Below are 17,841 nucleotides of genomic sequence, written 5' to 3'. Positions count from 1 at the left end.
CTGTGGTTAAGTGGTTTTTTGGTGCACAAAGTGAAGCATGACTAATAAATAAATAAATATCTACTACTCACAAATTCAGGACTCCCTTTTTTGGGATTGCCACAGGAAAAAAAGCCAATTTTCCTGTGCCTGCCTGCCTGACCTGGCAAAAAACCACCTGCAAGGTGTCTCGTTCCAAGGCAGCAGCTGCTGAAACCATCAGTGACTGCATGGGATGGCTCAAAGGACCTGCTGATGACTCTGCTCCTTCACCTCTCCGACAGGTACTTTCCTCAGAGGAAATCATTCAGCTTCCTGTGTTTTTACTGTAAATTCTGTGCTGCAAAGAGGAAAGAGAGAAAGAGACCAGCACAGATAGAGAGACTGGGGTGGGGGGAAAACCAACACACAGTGGTTTCGGTGCAGATAATCCCTTTCACTCCCACTTTTGAGGCATCCCCCTGTTTTAGAGCAGCAGAGAGGGTTAAAAGCAACATCTAACCTTGGTCCCCTGCTTAAACTGAAACTACTTTCAGGACTCAAAGCGCTCATTTCCTCCCCGCCCTTCCTCTGCCTCTTTACTTTTACTTTACTTCGTGCCTTGTCCTTGTAGTTCTGTGATTCTGTGAAAGTGAGAGGAGAAATAATGTGAAAAAGGCTGGGTTTTGTCCAAGTGAAAGAAAAAATGCCTGGCTGTGTCACTAGAGAGCACAAGCATGCAGATTTAGTCTGAGAGATAATTTCCACTTTGTCATCACACCGATTGCAAAAGTCACAGCTCCAGGAAGAGCTGGGACTTTTTTATTAACAAGATATTCTAGGCTTTCATGCAAATAGAATGCTGCTTGCAAAGAAGGTACTCAGCAAAAATAAACCTATCAAGTCTTCCCTAGAAAAAGGTTTTAAAAGATAATTTTGAATGTCTCAACTCCATTATGACCAACCAAAGAAGTGTAAATGGCTGAGAGAAATTGGAACAAAAGTAAAAAAATCATATTCTGAGTTGCATTATATGCTGAATTATTTGACTTTTTCCTAGGAAATAAATATTAAAAATTAGATTGGACCCTTGAGATCATAATTTTTATTTGTTTTCTGTGTAATCTATGTGCATCCTCTCATTTATGGTAACCAAACTACATGGAAATCACCCCCACACACAGCGCAGCACTGGCACAGCAGTCAAATTAATTGTATTTTTTTCATGATAAAAAGTACAAACAGGTGACAGCTCTGTGTTTTGGCGGTCTCCCATCAGCCCTGAGGAGTCTCGTCTGAAGCCCTTTGTGTAAAGTTATCCCAACTGTGGAAACCCCCAGGGGAGCACTGACTTTGGCCCTCATTCATGGAGAAAGTTTCCCAGACTTCAAGATAGACTGGAATCCACAAAAGTGTGCAATAGATTGTAGAGAGTAGTGTAGGTGTATCACTTGCTGAGAAATTGGTTTTGGGATTTTTAGTGTGTTGTGGATGGAAGCAAGATGGAGGGCACAGGGTGTCATCCTGGGTTTCTTCTTCATGCTTCTTCTTCCTCCTTCTCCATGGGTTTGGGTGGCATTTTGTAATTGGGCAGAAAAGTCTGCACTGGGGGCTCTTTGGGATCAGTTATTGGGTTAAAAGGGAGAATAATCCAGGTGTCAGTTCTTAATTGGATAGTTTAGTCTTAAAAGACCTTGGAACAAGATACTGTTGGCCATTTTGTGCCTTCTAGTGAAAAGCTGCTGAACTCACAGCAGTGAGACTGTTTAACTGATAAGAAATAATAAAAACACCTGAATCTGAACATGAGCTACCTCAAGTGCCTTCAATCCAGACCCAGAGAAACCCACAACTGGCATCTCCACACCCAAGTCCGGCTATACCTGCATTCATGGGTTCTGGTCCTGCCTTTCCACGAGGCTTTCCAAGCACTCACAGCTCCAGCCACTGCTCTGAACTCTTCTCACTGAAATGGGGAAAAGCCTCTCAACCACCTAAACTTCAGTGTTCCGGAGCAATTCTGAGCTCAAACCATTTCCCCCATGCCAAACCCTTCTCATTTGGCCTTGGAGGGAAAAGCAGCTCCTGGATGTGATGCTGCCTTTGTGGGGCTACCTAAAACCAGAGGTCAGACAAAATGAAGGGAATAAAAAGCAGTTCTGTTTATTGAAGGACCTGTAACCCAGCAGTTCTTTAGTCTGTAACTCCAAACTCCACACTCAGTGTGAGCTGCAGCTTCCCCATTTTGGGCAGACACAACAATTCCTCTCCAGGCCTGGCAATCAAGGACACCTCACTGCCTCAGGCCCCAGAGATGGAAACAAAAGTGATTTTGGTGGGGAGCAAACTTGGGGTCAATGACTTCATTAGCTGAAGCTGTATTTGGCAGATTAACCTCCAATATGCAAATGGACCAAAATTATAAAAGTGTGAAATCTGTGACCCATCATCCATTTTGGGTGTTGCCCCAGAGGGGCTTTGTCTGCCCTAAACGTACTTGAAGGGCCTTCAATAAATATTCCTGCTTTTTATTGCCTTAATTTTGTCTGGCCTCTGTTTTTAGGTAGCCCTAAAGAGGCATCACTGGAGCTGTGTCTGTGCCAGGGTAAAGGCATCTCCTTATATTATATATAATATATTATATATATTATATATATTATATATATATAATATATATAATATATATTATATATATAATATAATATATAATATATATTTTATATTATATATTATATATATTATACTATCTATATATCATATAATAATATATATATAAAATACTATATTTTAAAATATATATTAAAACTATTCTAAAATAGAAGAGAAGAGACATCAAAAAAGCTTAAAAAGAAAGAATAAAATAATAATAAAATCTTGTGACTGCCTAAAAAGTCTAAGATGGCTAAAATGTGATTAGCCATTAATTAAAAACAACCACATGAGAATAATCAAAGATGCACTTGTTGCATTCTACAGCAGCAGATAATTATAACAATTCTTTTCCTTTTTCTCCGAAGCTTCTCAGCTTCTCAAGAGAAAAAATCTTGTCAAAAAGATTTTTCATAAAATAGGTCCGTGACACAGAGGGGCACTGATATGAGCTGCCAAACAGGTTCAGCCTCCAGAGGGATATGAACAATTCCTTAAGGTTTTAAGTTTCATATTTTTCATGCATTTGTAATCCAGCAATTATTTAGTGTATAACTCTAAAGGATCTATGGGTGTAAAGGTGTGTATAGACATGTAAAAACCATCCATGTCTGTGTTTGCCCACAAACACCCACATATAACTATAAAACGAAATATGAATATATACAAGAACTATAAAAACACAACGATTTCCAGGCTAGGAGCATCACTGGGACTCAGACCCCGGGGTGCTGCCAGCTCAGCAGAAATGTCAGTGTTTCCTGCAGCTTAGAAAGCAAGAGGAAACCACCAAGGTTTCAGGTGGCAGCAGGTGCTGATCTCAGAGCTGACAGCACTGCCTGGGGCTGCTCTGCCCTCAGCCCCACACTGAGGCACTCAGGGATCACCAGCACGCCCAAATATTGTGATTTATTCCCCCCCCTTCCACCCCATCCTAGTGAGTGAATAATGTCCTTTCTTGTAAAGGTGTGATTATGAGTAGGAGTTCTGTGATTCCTGTAAAATCACTGATGTCTGGGCTTCAAAGGACATGAGAGGAAAAGAAAGGGAGAGCCAAAGGGTGTCTGTGTCCTGGGAGGGATTCAGCCCAGATCAGAGCTTGTATCCTGTGCCTCAAGCTCGAGCAGGTGGTGAAGAAAATTAAAGTAAAGTAATGGTCTACTCCCAGCTTTAGTGCTCCTATCTGGAAAGTTCTGCATCTCCCACAGAAACATTTCATCAATCTGTGCCCTCAGAGCTTGTTTCCTTGCTATACATTTTGGCACTTCTCAACAGATTTCCCACCTCAACAGAGTGTTGGTTTTAGAGGCTTTGTGACACCCAGGCTGCTGGAAAAATCTGTTTTCTTCCCCTGAAATAATCACCACCTGATCTGGGTGCCTCTGTGGGTACCCAGGTCTCGCAAGCTTAGTTGTTAATTGCAGCCCTGAGATGTGCAGGATGTCTCTGTTTCGGCCCACATGTCCAAAGAACGAGTCAGAGCTCTTCAGTTTTTGGTCTTGAGGTTGTTTATTAAATTTTATCCATAAAATTTTCATTCTGCCCAGCCGAGATCTGCTCAGCAGGGCAGCCACAGGCACTCTGTTGTCCTTTTATACTACAAACTACCTATAACATATTTACACTGAATTCCCAATACCTATCACCTGTGTTAGACAGTGCACTTCTACTCTAAACCAATCCCAAAGTGCCAACAGCACTGCAGAAAATGGAGGTAGAGAAGAAGAAGAAGAAAGGCTGGACACGCCCAAGTTCCTCCATCTTGTCCCCAAAACCCCCATTCTAAAAATCCCAAAATCTACATTTTCACCCTGTGATAATTTTATTATTACACTATTCAAACTTCTGTGACTTTCACGTCCTCATACAAAGCTGGTAACTTGCTCCAAGGGTCAAAATCAAATCCCCAGGTGCTCTGGGCTGTGTGCCAGGGTCTCTGAGCCCCCTGACGGGGTCCTCAGCAGGGACACTCAGGGACACCCAGGGACCCCCAGGGACACTCAGGGACACAGAGGGACACCCAGGGACACCCAGGGACACTCAGGGACACCCAGGGACACCCAGGCCTGAGGGCCCTTCAGACAGGTCCTGAGATAGATGTGGATGTGCACACAGACGCGGACTCAGGTTAAGAGTGTGTATGAAGTGAATAGATGATAATAGTGGTTTGCTTTGTCTCATAAACCATTTCCGCTTCAAACAAATGAGTTTCTGAAGATGGGGTTTAGATCTTTTATTGGTGACATGACTACATGGAAACTCGTGGGGATATATTTTTGTGTGTGTGTATATATATATATGAGAGACTACAAAACCAAATGTGACAGGACAAAGGGGAATGGTTTCAACCTTACAGAGGGGAAATTCAAGTCAAATATTAGGAAGAAATTCTTCCTGTGAGGGCGGTGAGGCACAGGGTGCCCAGAGAGGCTGTGGCTCCCCTGGATCCCTGCAAGTGTCCAAGGACAGGGCTTGGAGCAGCCTGGGACAGTGGGAGGTGTCCCTGCCCATGGCAGGGGTGGGATGGGATGATCCTAACACCCTGCTCCCCCAGGCCGGTGTGGGACTGCAAGGATGTCACAGAGAGCTGTTCTTTATCTCCTGTGAACAGCCCAAGAAATGCCCCATCAGCACAAACACCAGCAGCACCAGCAGCAGCCAGGAACCGAGGCCCTGGTGTGGAGAGCAAACATTTCACAGAAGGCTTTGGTGGTGATTGTTGCTATTTGCCCTGCAGAACTTCCTAGAAGCACTTGCCGTCCAGAAGATGAAGCTGCTTGCAGGGCTGCTGAGGAGCTTTTCACACCCCACCTGGCACTGGGCCCAGCTGCTCTTTTCTCAGAACAGAACTCCCAAAAAGGATCTGAGTCCTCCATCCTTCAGTGGCCAAGGCCATCTGTGCCCAGGTGTTTTTCCACTGACAAACCACCCCAATGTCAGGGCTGGTGTGGCACTGCCACGTTTCTTTGGAAAACATCATTTCCTCCTTCAAAGCTCAGCGATGTCAGGGGTCAAATGCACCAGAAAATCCAATGGACCAAGGTTGTTTGTGGGATCTGAGTGGAGAAACCTTTTGTGGTCATTCCTGCTAACCTCAGGAGTAAACAGCAGAGAAGCTGGCGGGTGTTGGCATCTGCAGTGGGCAGAGTGAGAAAATAATAAAGGAAGGCAGGCTGTCAAAGAGGATTTTTAGCACCCAGCACTCACGTTAATCCCCTGACCTACTTTCTGAAAGACCTATATAAGGAAGAATATTCTCCACTGAGCAAGCAGCTAATAAGCAGCGCCAGCGTCAAAGAGTTGGGAGTGCATCAGTTCTGAGATTCAGTTATCTCTTCCTGGAAAAAAATTAAAGCACAGAAAACAAACACTCTTCAAGTAGAAAAAAAAAAAAAATCCACTGGCCCATTTATTTCTAACAAAAACTTTGCACCTCCTCTGGGGAAGTGATGGGCATTTCCAGAAGGCTCCAACAACTGTGGACTGTAAATTATGAGCTTTTCTCTCAAACCCCCAAAACAAATAACTGACACTCATTTATTAGACCTCCACCACACAGATAAGGTGTTCTATTTCCCAGGGAAATCAGGCAATTTTGGACCACCAACCCTTCCAGCAGAGGAGTTTTACTGGACCATCCCCAGCAGCAGCTCCCAGATTCAGTTTCCAGCACTGAGGTCCTTCCTTAGCATTTTTGTGACTTTTAAAAATCTGTTATCAGCAAGGAAGCACCAAGGCTACAGTCAAGGAGAGGGACACCCCAGCAGGATGTTCTTAACACAGTCACATCCCTGTGTTGGTTATCAGGAATTTGAGCAGGGCTGGGCCTGGTGTAAAGCTCTCAGCCCCTTCTGGCACATGGAATAGCCAGGTCCCCTGGATATTTTATGTTAATACCTCGATATTTCTGTGTATTTGATCAGAAATCCCAGTGATTCAGGACTGTGAGTTGGCACCATGGTCCCAAAGGCTGTGTTGGAGGGCGAGCTGCCCAATGGGCATCGCCAGAAAGAAAAATCCCTGCCCTCAAATTGCCACTGCTTGTTTTACTGGAGGTGCTGCAAACGCACCTGGCATTTTGGGAGCCTTCATTTTCACCTGGCCAAGGAGGGATGTTTCAAGGGCTCTTTCTTACATACAGGACCTCTACTTTGACTCCCAGTGAGGCTGAAAATACTCAGCACCTTATTCTGAAGTTTATTGGTCTTCAACCAGTAGGATACTTAGAGCTGTTGTCAAAATCAGATCACTTTTGGGCACTTCTCACATCTGGCAGCTCTCATTTCACTGTTCACGCTGCTGCTAGGGAGTGGACAGCAATAAATTGCACCAGTGTGATTTATATTTTCATCATTTGAAGGCTACACCCTTAGTTCTTGCAAGAGTCACAAGATTATTTTTCACATCTTCATCCTTTCAGGAGTTGTTTCACATATTGCAGTGTAAGAGACGCTGCAGTGTTTTAAAGCTGTTTTAGAATAATTTAAGCTGCCTTCCAAATCATTCTGTGATTCCATTGATCAGGAGGCTCTGGACAATCTGCCCCTGCTGGCTTTCATTTATTTAGATATATATTATTTAGATATATATTTATTTATGCATTTATTTATTATTTTATGTATTTATGTATTTATTTATTTATTATTTTAAGTATGCAAGGAGCACACCTTTCTGTGTTTATTGCTGCTCCTGGCATAAACATCATTCAGGACAGAGAAATACCAGAAATTCTACACAAGCTGCCTTCCCCAGTGAGAGCCCAGCCCCTTTCTGAGTTCAGAAACCTCAGCTCGAAGCAGCCTGGCCCTCAGGGTGAGGATGTTTGGGAGGCCCCCGGGAGAAAGTGAAACTCCATTGTGTGGTGCTGTGGTTGGGGCAAGGCAGATGGGTTGGTTCATTAATCACCCAGTGTCATTGGCTCTGCACCTTTCTGGAATTTTGCATTCTTCTTGCTGTCTCCCACCTAGGGAAGAGGGTGTTCTTCATGGAAAAAGCCTTTCCTTAAAGCTTTTCTTGTATTACTATAAAAATATAATTACTTATTAATAATTATAATTATTTTCAATTGTAATATTTATAATATTAATACTATTTATATATAAATTAAATCAATTTATTATTTACAATGTATCTATTATTTGTTTAATTATTTATTTGTTTTATTTATTATTTATAAATTTAATTCATTATTTATTTAATTTATTTAATATATTATAATATTATAGTATATTATAAGTATATATCTAAAAATTCCATATTAAAATTATCTTGCACAGCCAGATAGAGGTGTCCATGTGGGCATGGTGAGGAAGGTAAAATAAATGTTCCTTATCTTTCCTCTTCTTCCATTAAATTTTTCTTCTCACTGAGAGATCTGCTGGAGAATACCTCCTACAGGAACACCTCAAACACCTCCTACAGAAATCCCTCAAACACAACAGATCTTGGGGATTTTCACTTCACCTGTGTCAAAAGCTGAGCACAGAGACACAAAGCAGCAGAGAAAATCACTGCCAGAGCCCAGAGCATCATCCTCTTCCTCCCTCCTCCTTCACATCCAGGCACAGGGCTGGGCAGAGCTCTGCTCAGCTCAATGTAATAATTTCCACCCAATGTCCTCGGTGAAAGAAAAAAAAAGAAAGCAATTAAAAAAACAACAGAAAGTACCTAAAAATATATATATTTTTTTTCTTCTCCTTTCAAAACTAAACTCTCCAGCAGCAGGGGAACATCTGACACAGCTCCCTCCTCCTGCTCTTCCTGCATCACTGTGCGCCCTGTGGGAGGCTCTGAGATGAATTTGCCACAGGTGCTGGTAAATACAAACCACATTCTCCCTGCAGCTCCAGGAGAACCTCAGTGGCACATCCCAACCCCTGAGGGACCACCAGGAGCCCCAGGGTGGGTTTGTGCCAGGGCTAGCAGCTCAGCAGAGCCACAGTTTGTGCCCCTGGGTAACCTTTCCCTGCACTGACCTGTTTGTTAGAGCACTCAGGCACTTGTGGGTTTTTGTAAAGCTGCAAAACAAGAAATGTCCCCTGATTCTCAGGAAACCTCACAAAACCACACCAGAAATCTGTCAGGCAGCCTGAGGTGTGTTCTTACTGTGCCTGCATCTGTAGGGATGGGAGAATGAACACACATCAACATGAAAAATGACCTGGCATCCGCTGAAATGAAAACAAACCTAAAAAGCTGCCTCAGCTCTTTTAACGAGCAAATAGTGTTTCATTTCAGTTTTTCTTCATGATTTTGGAGTTTTCTGCTCTCAGATAACCTCTCAAGGCCAAGCAGAGCTGCTCAGTGCCTCCCAGCCAGGCTGGCCTTGGGAAGGGCTGCATCCCTGCTGGCTCTTCATGCAGGGGATGGGTGCAGCTCTGTTCCCCATGGGGCAGGGTTCTGCAGCTGCTTCATCCTAGAAACCAGCAGAGACATCTTCCCCCTTCATTCAGGTCACTTTTAATGGCTTTTGCTCCAAAATAAAACTCAGGCACTTTCTGTCATTGTCCCATGAGCATCACAGCTCTCTGGGTCTGGCTGCCCTGCAGGATTCATATCAAAACCAAACCTTACTTTTGATTTTCCTCCTTCTTTCCTTTGTCTGAGGCTTCAGGCAGTGCTGCCCTGCCCAGACAGGCTTCAGTGAAGTGAAGTGTCCACTGAAGTGTCCCAGGCATGGGACTCTCTCAGCCAAAGCTGATGGCAGCAGAGTCTCTGAGGGGGGACAGTGTGACCGTGTTCACAGGGGTCTGAGGATGAGGGAAGAGATGAGGATCTGACTCCATGTTTCAGAAGGCTGATTTATTATTTTGTGATATATATTACTTTAAAACTATACTAAAATAATAAAATAAAGGATTTCATCAGAAGGCTAGCTAAGAATAGAAAAAGAAAGAATTATAACAAAGGTTTGTGGCTCGGACAGAGTCTGAGCCAGCTGACTGTGATTGGCCATTAATTAGAAACAACCACATGAGACCAATCACAGATGCACCTGTTGCATTCCACAGCAGCAGATAATCAATGTTTACATTTTGTTCCTGAGGCGTCTCAGCTTCTCAGGAGCAAAAATCCTAGGGAAAGGATTTTTCATAAAAGATGTCTGTGACAGGATAGGACATGAACCATGCTGTCCTGAACCAGAGGCATAAAATAAACTGGACAATCCCCTCTGGAAAAGTTCCATTTCTCTCTTTTGATTTCAAAATAAAGAGATTTCAAAGATCCCTGTTAAACCTTGACTGAGTGGAGGCAGCAACCAGAGATTAATCCAGGCCATAACCCAACAAACCCAAGGAGCATGGGGACAGGTTCAAGGAAAACAAACCCTTCAGCACTTAAAATAAATGAAAAGAATGCTTGTTTTCTACATTGCACAATTAAATCATGGATATCACTGTCACAGGGTGTAACTGGACTCAAGCAGGAATTCACTCAGATTTTTCTTCTCTCCCAAAGCATCTTGCACTGTTATTGCTGATGGTGCACTGGGCTGGGTGGGCATTTGGGCTGCTCTGTGCTCATTGCAGGGACCAAAACCAGCAGGTGGTGACCCTGGAGTGTCCAGGGCCAGGCTGGATGGAGCTCTGAGCACCCTGCTCCAGTGGAAGGTGTCCCCATGGCAGGGGGTGGAATCAGATGATCCTTTTAGGACCCTTCCAAACCATTCTGTGACTCCATTGATGAGGTGACTCTGGACAATCTGCCTCTGCTGTGCTCCAGAATTATTTTATATATTTATATATGTATTTATTTATGTATGTATTAATTTATTTATTTATTACTTTAGGTGTGTATGGAACACAACTTCCTGCTCTGGCATAAAAATAAAGATAGAACTTGAAGGCAAGACATTTTCATCTTTACTCAGCTAATATTGAAAGGGTTGTTGATCTCCTGTTGAGTCCAGGTCTGAATTCACAGACTCCTCTAATATGTACTCATTCCGGGAGTCCCAGGGAGGGAATTTCAGCTTGCACTTTTCATGGAATTATAATCATGTATTTTCCTGTGCTTTCATTCAGATTATGGTATTCTAATTTGTGCATGCTGTCACAGTCATGATTTCTTGAAGATGGGGGAAGATTGCTCAAATCTGTGCTCTGAATTACTCAGAGAGGAGATTACATCTATTATGGCATCCGTTGGTAAATTAATCAGCCTGGTAATGGATGAGGAAAAATGGATGAGGAAAAACCTCCATCATCTGTCTCAGGGCTTGGCAAGAGCCAAACCAAGCAAGCAATCTTGGATCTAAACCACTGCTTTATCTTGTCTAATTCTGATGCTTCAGCGCTTCCAAAACTTGTGGTTTCACCTCAACCATTCAGCAAAACCCAACTCAAACTCATGAGCAGGCTTGGTCAACCTGAAAGTTCCTTTTCTAATGAACTGATGAGTCACTGAAGGATTTTTCTCCCAGTTTTGGAGCCTCAGCATCTCCTGGCAGGCAGCTCTTTGCTCGCAGAGATGGCTATCACAGCCCATTCCACCGCAGGGGTGTTGAAAGCTTGGGCTGTGGGCTGTGCAGCCGTCTAGGGCCGTATCCTGTGCTAACCTGAGCTCTTGGGGCACTTCCTCCTCTACCTCTCAATTAATCCAACACATTAATTAATTCCCTTTCAATGGCTGCACCCAGTGAACCTCTGGCTGAGGTCACCAGACTCTGCTTCTGATTGGGATTTGCTCTGACTTGCAGGTCCACAATGTGCTCTGGTTTTGGTTTCCACCTGGCTGCTCTCCTTCCCTTTGTGCTGCACACTCAGCTGGAGGCCAGGCTAAATATTTAGACTAAAATAAATAAATAAATAATAAATAAATAAATAAATAAATAAATAAATAAATAATATTTTGTTAAATTTAATATTTAATTTATTTAATAAATAAATATTTTGGCTAAATGTTTCCACCTGGCTGCTCTCCTTCCCTTTGTGCTGCATACTCAGCTGGAGGCCAAATAAATATTTAGGCTAAAATAAATAAATAAATAGAAATATTTTGTTTCATTTAATATTTAATTTATTTTATAAATAAATATTTAGGCTAAATATTTCGATTTTGACATTATAGAAGTCTCAAAGGCTGAGACTTCTATAATATAGAAAAGATAGAAAATATTTTTCTATCTTTTCTATATTATAGAAAATTCCTCTTTTTGTGGAGAATCCCTGATCCAACAGCTGGCTTTAATCAGAAAAATGGAGCTTAAAATAATGTTCTAAAGAAATTCAGGGTAGTCACCAATGTTTGTTTGCTGCTCTGCTGGATCTGCCTGGCCTCTGCCTGGCTCCATCCCATCTCCTTCCCTTTGTGCTGCATACTCAGCTGGAGGCCAGACTAAATATTTGGACGAAAATAAATAAATAAATAAATAAATATAAAGATTTGGTTTTGTTTTATATTTAATTTATTTAATTTTATATTTAATTTAACCTTCCACCCTCTATCTGCCAGGCTCAATATTTAGGCTAAAATAAATAAATAAATAAATATATTTTATTTAATTTAATATTTAATTTATTTAATAAATAAATATTTAGGCTAAATATTTCAATTTTGACGTTATAGAAGTCTCAAAGGCTGCCTATAGATAATTCCTCTTTTTGTGGAGAATCCCTGATCCAACTGCTGGCTTTAATCAGAAAAATTGTGCCTAAAATAATTTCCTCTTAAGAAATTCAGGATAGTCACCAATGTTTGTTTGCTGCTCTGCTGGAGCTGCCTGACCTCTGCCTGGCTCCATCCCCTGGCACAGTGCCCTGCAAGGTTGGCACCTTTTCCTGTGCCCAGGTCCCATGAAAACTTCATGACAACATTCTTCCCATTCCCTTGGAGCCACAAATTAAATCTTTCAGCCACCTAATCCTCACTTATCCCTACAGCTCCTTCCTTCTCCACCTCTTCCTAGAATCACTTGTTTTTCCTGCCTGCAAGTCCCTGTCCCCTCTTGTGCATCATCATCCAGTCCTTGTTGCACTGAGGAATTCTTTGTTTCTTCAGGAAATAAAACAAAGCTGATTCTTTTCCAAAGTGTTACAAAATCCATTCGATTGGCAGTTAGGGAAGGCTTCCTGAATTGCTGAATAGAAGTGCTGACAGAGTTTGTTATCACTGAAAAACTGCCAGTGATGCAAATATTTCATCAGGAATTAATTGGCTGTTGTGTTTGGTTTGTAATGAGGCAGCTTAAGAATAAATTCTATTTACAAAAAAAAAAAAAAATTCCTAGAAATTTATCACAAACAAGTCCCTTTCTCCACCACAAAAATGTTGCAAACATAGATCAAAAGGCTTAATTTTCCCAATAGTTTCAAGCTGAATAAACATATTGAATAAATAAATTAATAACAAGTGAAGAGTTCCAAAACAAAATGTCATTTTTATAGAAAAATTAAATCATTCTATTCCCCAAATGCTGAACTTGTGTCTTTCAAGCTTATTAAAATAAAGGGGATTTTTTTTTTATTATTTCTGAATAGTTTTATCAGAATGATCATCTTTCCAAACTCCAGTTTTGCTTTCAGTGAAACAGCATTTCTAAGAGGAGGGGAATCCACTGTGATATTTCATCGAATCCCAGAATGATTTGGGTTGGAAGAAACCTTACAGCTCATCCAGTGCCACCCCTGCCATGGCAGGGACACCTCCCACTGTCCCAGGCTGCTCCCAGCCCTGCCCAGCCTGGCCTTGGGCACTGCCAGGGATCCAGGGGCAGCCACAGCTGCTCTGGGCACCCTGAGAACTCCAGCTGGGTTCAGATTTGATGGCTGAGTCACTTCAGTCACCCTGAAGGTCCCTCTAAAGCCTCACTGGTCAGATGTGCCCCCAGCACATCCCAAATGGCACAGCACCCACAGGGTTTAGGGTATCTTGGCTTTGCTGGTGCAGCTGGCACGGATTTACCAGCTGGCACCTGCTGGGACTGTCGCCCATGGCACAGCCCACCTGGGCATGCAGAAATGCCTTGGGTGCCTCAGAGTCCCAACTCCAAATGTTTTGTCTTGCATCTCCCCAAAGGCAGATCCATCCCCTGCAGGAGCAGCACTGAAGGCTTTGCTGCCCACCCTGGGGATGCTCCAGGAGAACAAGAACAGTCCCTGCACGCCAGACTGGCACATAGAGCCTCAAATCCCTGATAAATGTGCTGTGCTTCTCCTCCTCATCAGCCTCTGCACCCCCTGACCGGGCTGCACTCCCCAGGTGTAGCCATGATATTTTCTGAAAAATCCTTTCCTTAGGATTTTTCCTCCTGAGAAGCTAAGAAGCCTCAGGAACAAAATGTAAACATTGATTATCTGCTGCTGTGGAATGCAACAGGGGCATCTGTGATGGGTCTCATGTGGTTGTTTCTAATTAATGGCCAATCACAGTCAGCTGTCTAGACTGTCTGGTCAGTCACAAGCCTTTGTTATCATTCTTTCCTTTTCTATTCTTAGCTAGCCTTCTGATGAAATCCTTTCTTCTATTATTTTAGTATAGTTTTAATATAATGTATATCATAAAATAATAAATCAATCCTTCTGAAACATGGAGTCAGATCCTCATCTCTTCCCTCATCCTCAGACCCCTGTGAACACGGTCACACCCTGGCTGCCTCAGAGTGTGTTTGTGCAGCACCCCAGCCCACAGGTGTCCATTGCTGGCTGGCACCACGACACCAGCAAGGCTTTGCCAGGGCTAAAACATTTCCTCAAGGAAATGCTCTGCTCACCCTGTCCAGCTGCTTGTCAATGCCTTCATGGCTCATTTCTAGTTTTGAGGCTTTCAGGTCTTCATGTGTCTGCCTAAGGTGTCTTTTGGCACAAAAAATGCTGGTAGGGATATAAACAATATCACAAAGCAGCAATTCACAGAATCACAGAACAACTGGGTTAGAAAAGACCTCCAAGACCATCGAGTCCAACCCATGCCCTAATACAACTAAACCATGCACCCAGTGCCACATTCAGGTTTTTTAAGCAGGGATGGTGACTCCAGCACCTCCCTGGGCAGAGCATTCCAGAATTTTATCACTCTTTCTGTGCAAAACTTTCTCCTAACATCCAACCTATATTTCCCCTGATGCAGCTTGAGACTGCGTCCAATAATCAGAGCCCCAGAGCAGCAGTGTGGCTGTGCCATCCCTCCCTCACCTATATTTGTTTTGTGGTGAGCCCAAACCTGGCTCATGTCAGCCTCAGCCCCCGCCCTCCCCTGCTTCACATTGATTATTAATAACAACAACCTCTTTGTGGGCTGCTTAGTACCCACAGATACCCACCCCCAAAAAGCCCCAGAGGAAATAACACCGGATAACTTGTTGTGTATTTTTCTATTTATAAACAGAAAAAGACGATTCCCAGCCAGAAAAGAGACTGAGATGTTTATCTGCTGCAGCAGAAATGTCGAGTTGACTTTTTGAAATTCCAAATGTGAAGTTTCCTCTGCTCGTCTCGAAGCTGCTTCGTGTTCTCTCACAACCTACACCACCACCTCCTCATGATCTTCACCACATCCCTCCCTCATTCCTTGCCTTGCTCGGCTGGGACAACAGGGACAAGCCCCTGTCACACGTGCTCCTGCAGCTTTTCTCTGCCCCATGATCCTGTTGCAATTCAGGGAAGAGCCCCACTGCAGCTCCACAGACCTCACTTGTCCAATTCATCCGACAAAGCTTTTAGGGAGTCTCTGCTCCATTTTTCCCTTCTCCACCCCCTGCCTGAGGTTTTCTGTCTGTAAAATGGTGAAAAATCAAGAAGATTTTGCTTCTAACAGGATTTGAGTTGTGGGGTGAAAATAGCTGGATTTAGACCTGTAGATATTATCATTATCACGTGCTTGTGTTCAGAGCTGGGCCCAATCTCCCTTCCCAAGGTGTTCATGGAGCAGCAGAAAAGTGCAGAACACATCTTGGTGGCTCTTAAGTGTTCGGCTGTAGGAGGAAGAGTTAAGAATTTTTTTTTCAGATACATTTGCTTCTATCATTCTTTCTACCCTTGGGTGGTCTTGAGTCCTACACTGCATTCAAATTCCTACTTCCTATTTCTTGAAGAAAATGTTAAAATATATGTTATCAAAAGCTTCCCTTAAATGAGATATGCTGCTCCATCGCATAATCAGGTAAATGTTTCAAGTGGTGAATATTCCTAGTGAGCTCATAGCTTTAATTTTAATGATTTGGGAGCTCCTGGTATGTAGATAGTCAGGAATTTTACTGTGGAATGGATGTAATGTATGTAGCAGTGATTGCCTTTCTACCTAAAATGCATCTGTTTGAAGCAATGGGCAGCAATAAAAGAGCAATTTTTCCTTGTAGACTGATCACTGCTTCTCTCCCACTCTTTTCCCTTGGGTTTCTGGCCTAAGAAACTCGAGGCAAAGTCCTGAATATCTCCTCTAAAATGATGTTGCACTTCCAAGGGATGCTGAGCCACCAGGGTGGGACATGGCTGTGACACAGGGACCAGATGTGAAACCAAATTTCCTCCCAGTCTGGGTTTTTCCCACAGGCCAGCCTCCTCTAGAAAATAGTTCAAACCCAACCAAACCCAACCAAAAACAGAATATCAAGACACATCCTGAAACTGCCTCGTTACGTTTAGCAGTGGCCACACAGAAAGGGGATATTTTTTTCATTTGAGTGGATGCCTCAAACGTTTCAATTATTTGCTGTGTTTTTATTTCATTCATTCAAAATACTGTTTGAAGCTGCATTTTCCCATCCTACATGTTTTGAGAAGTCTCTCTCTCTGTTGAGCAGGGGAAATTGGGTACAGAATTTCCCTGCTCATCAGAATGAGGAGTTAACAAATGGTTTGGGGTCTAGAAAATATCTTTACTAATAGAAATTTTAAAAATTTGGTTTATTTATTTATTTATTTATTTATTCATTTCTTTATTTCAGCTGGGGAAAGAAGGAAATCTGAACCTGGGTTCATGTGAATTTAGGTTAAAATAAAGCTTTTATTTTAAAAAGAAATAAAATTTTATTTTAAAAATAAATAAATAAGTGGAAATGTGAGTTAACAACAGCTGAGAGAAAATAATCCACAAGGATTTCCTTTTTTCTCTTTGGCTCTGTCAATCCAACAGAACAAAGAAGCAAACCCATCAGACTGGAGTAAGTTAAACATTGTTGTGACTCCTTGGAAGAAGTGGCAAGTCCATCCTGACTGGAAGCTTTGAGCTGAAACCTGGCTGTCTTCTAAAATGAAATCTTCCAGTCTAGTTGTTTCTTGGTTCTGTTGTGCTCAGTAAGGCAATTCCTAAGGAATTCAGCAGAATGGATCAGCACTGATGTATCCGGGATGACAGAATTGGCTCAGTAGGTGAGACACAGCCTTTGGAAGTGTACCCAGGAAAAATACACACATCTGCTTGTGTAGCACTAAAAATTAGATATATTTCAAGACAAATTTTCTACAAATTTTCTCCAGTATTGCCCACTCTCCATCTCACTCGTGTTTTCAATTCTCTGCTGTTTAATTGTCACAAATTCAAGGCTGAAGCTGTCTTTCATGTGCACCACACTCACATAGGTGTGAAACTCTGCGTTACCAAGTGCTTGATCATTTCCCTGACTTTGAAATTATCCAAGTTTTAATCTCCCCTGGAAGAATCCCCTGTTAATCAGTAGGAGAGAACAACAGCAGAGTGTCACCATTTTTTAAATCTCTTTAAACCCTGAGATATGAAAGATACAGGCTTGGCTTTGCCATGCCTGCACTGATTTCCCACCATGAGGAAGAATCTATGATTTTTGATCTTCCAGACATGGGTTGATGGTGCCCACAAGCCTCACTCTGTCCCTTGGGTGGGTGACAGGGTTGAAACCATGCTAAGAAGCCCAAAGCAAGGGCCAAAACCAAGCTCAAAGCTCAGGACCCAAGAAGGGCAAATAAATCAATCAATTTTCACTTAAAACCAACTGAGGAGCACAGAAATGTCTCTTGGCTGCAAAGATTTCCATTACCAACCATTATATTCCCAGTAGGCAGAAGTGGACAGGTCAAAACTCAAAGCTTTGTGTCTATTCTATTTCAGATTCCCTAAAATTTTCATAATAAAACCCCAAAAAACAAGGTGAACTGCATGGTTTGGTCTGGAGACCATGAGCAATTCTGTGGTTTTGCTTGGGTTTGTACTGAAACCAGTCCAAACTGGGGAGTTTCTCTTAACGCAACACAACCTGAAGATATTGAATTCATTCACACCTGAAACTGAGAGCGAAATTTAGGGGGCATGAACCCACACAGA

The 17,841-nt window shown here is 42.5% G+C and overlaps 1 protein-coding gene across 1 annotated transcript in view; it reads left to right on the top strand.

The window, feature by feature from the left end:
- LOC131092033 (tumor necrosis factor ligand superfamily member 8-like) overlaps nt 1–17,841 on the top strand; it is a 52,093-nt gene that overhangs the window by 4,718 nt on the left and 29,534 nt on the right. The window lies entirely within an intron of this gene.

This window comes from Melospiza georgiana, chromosome 20 (assembly GCF_028018845.1).
Source record: "Melospiza georgiana isolate bMelGeo1 chromosome 20, bMelGeo1.pri, whole genome shotgun sequence".
Lineage (NCBI taxonomy): Eukaryota > Metazoa > Chordata > Aves > Passeriformes > Passerellidae > Melospiza > Melospiza georgiana.
The sequence above is the reverse complement of the archived record's forward strand: the minus strand, read 5'-3'. Positions and strand labels throughout refer to the sequence as shown.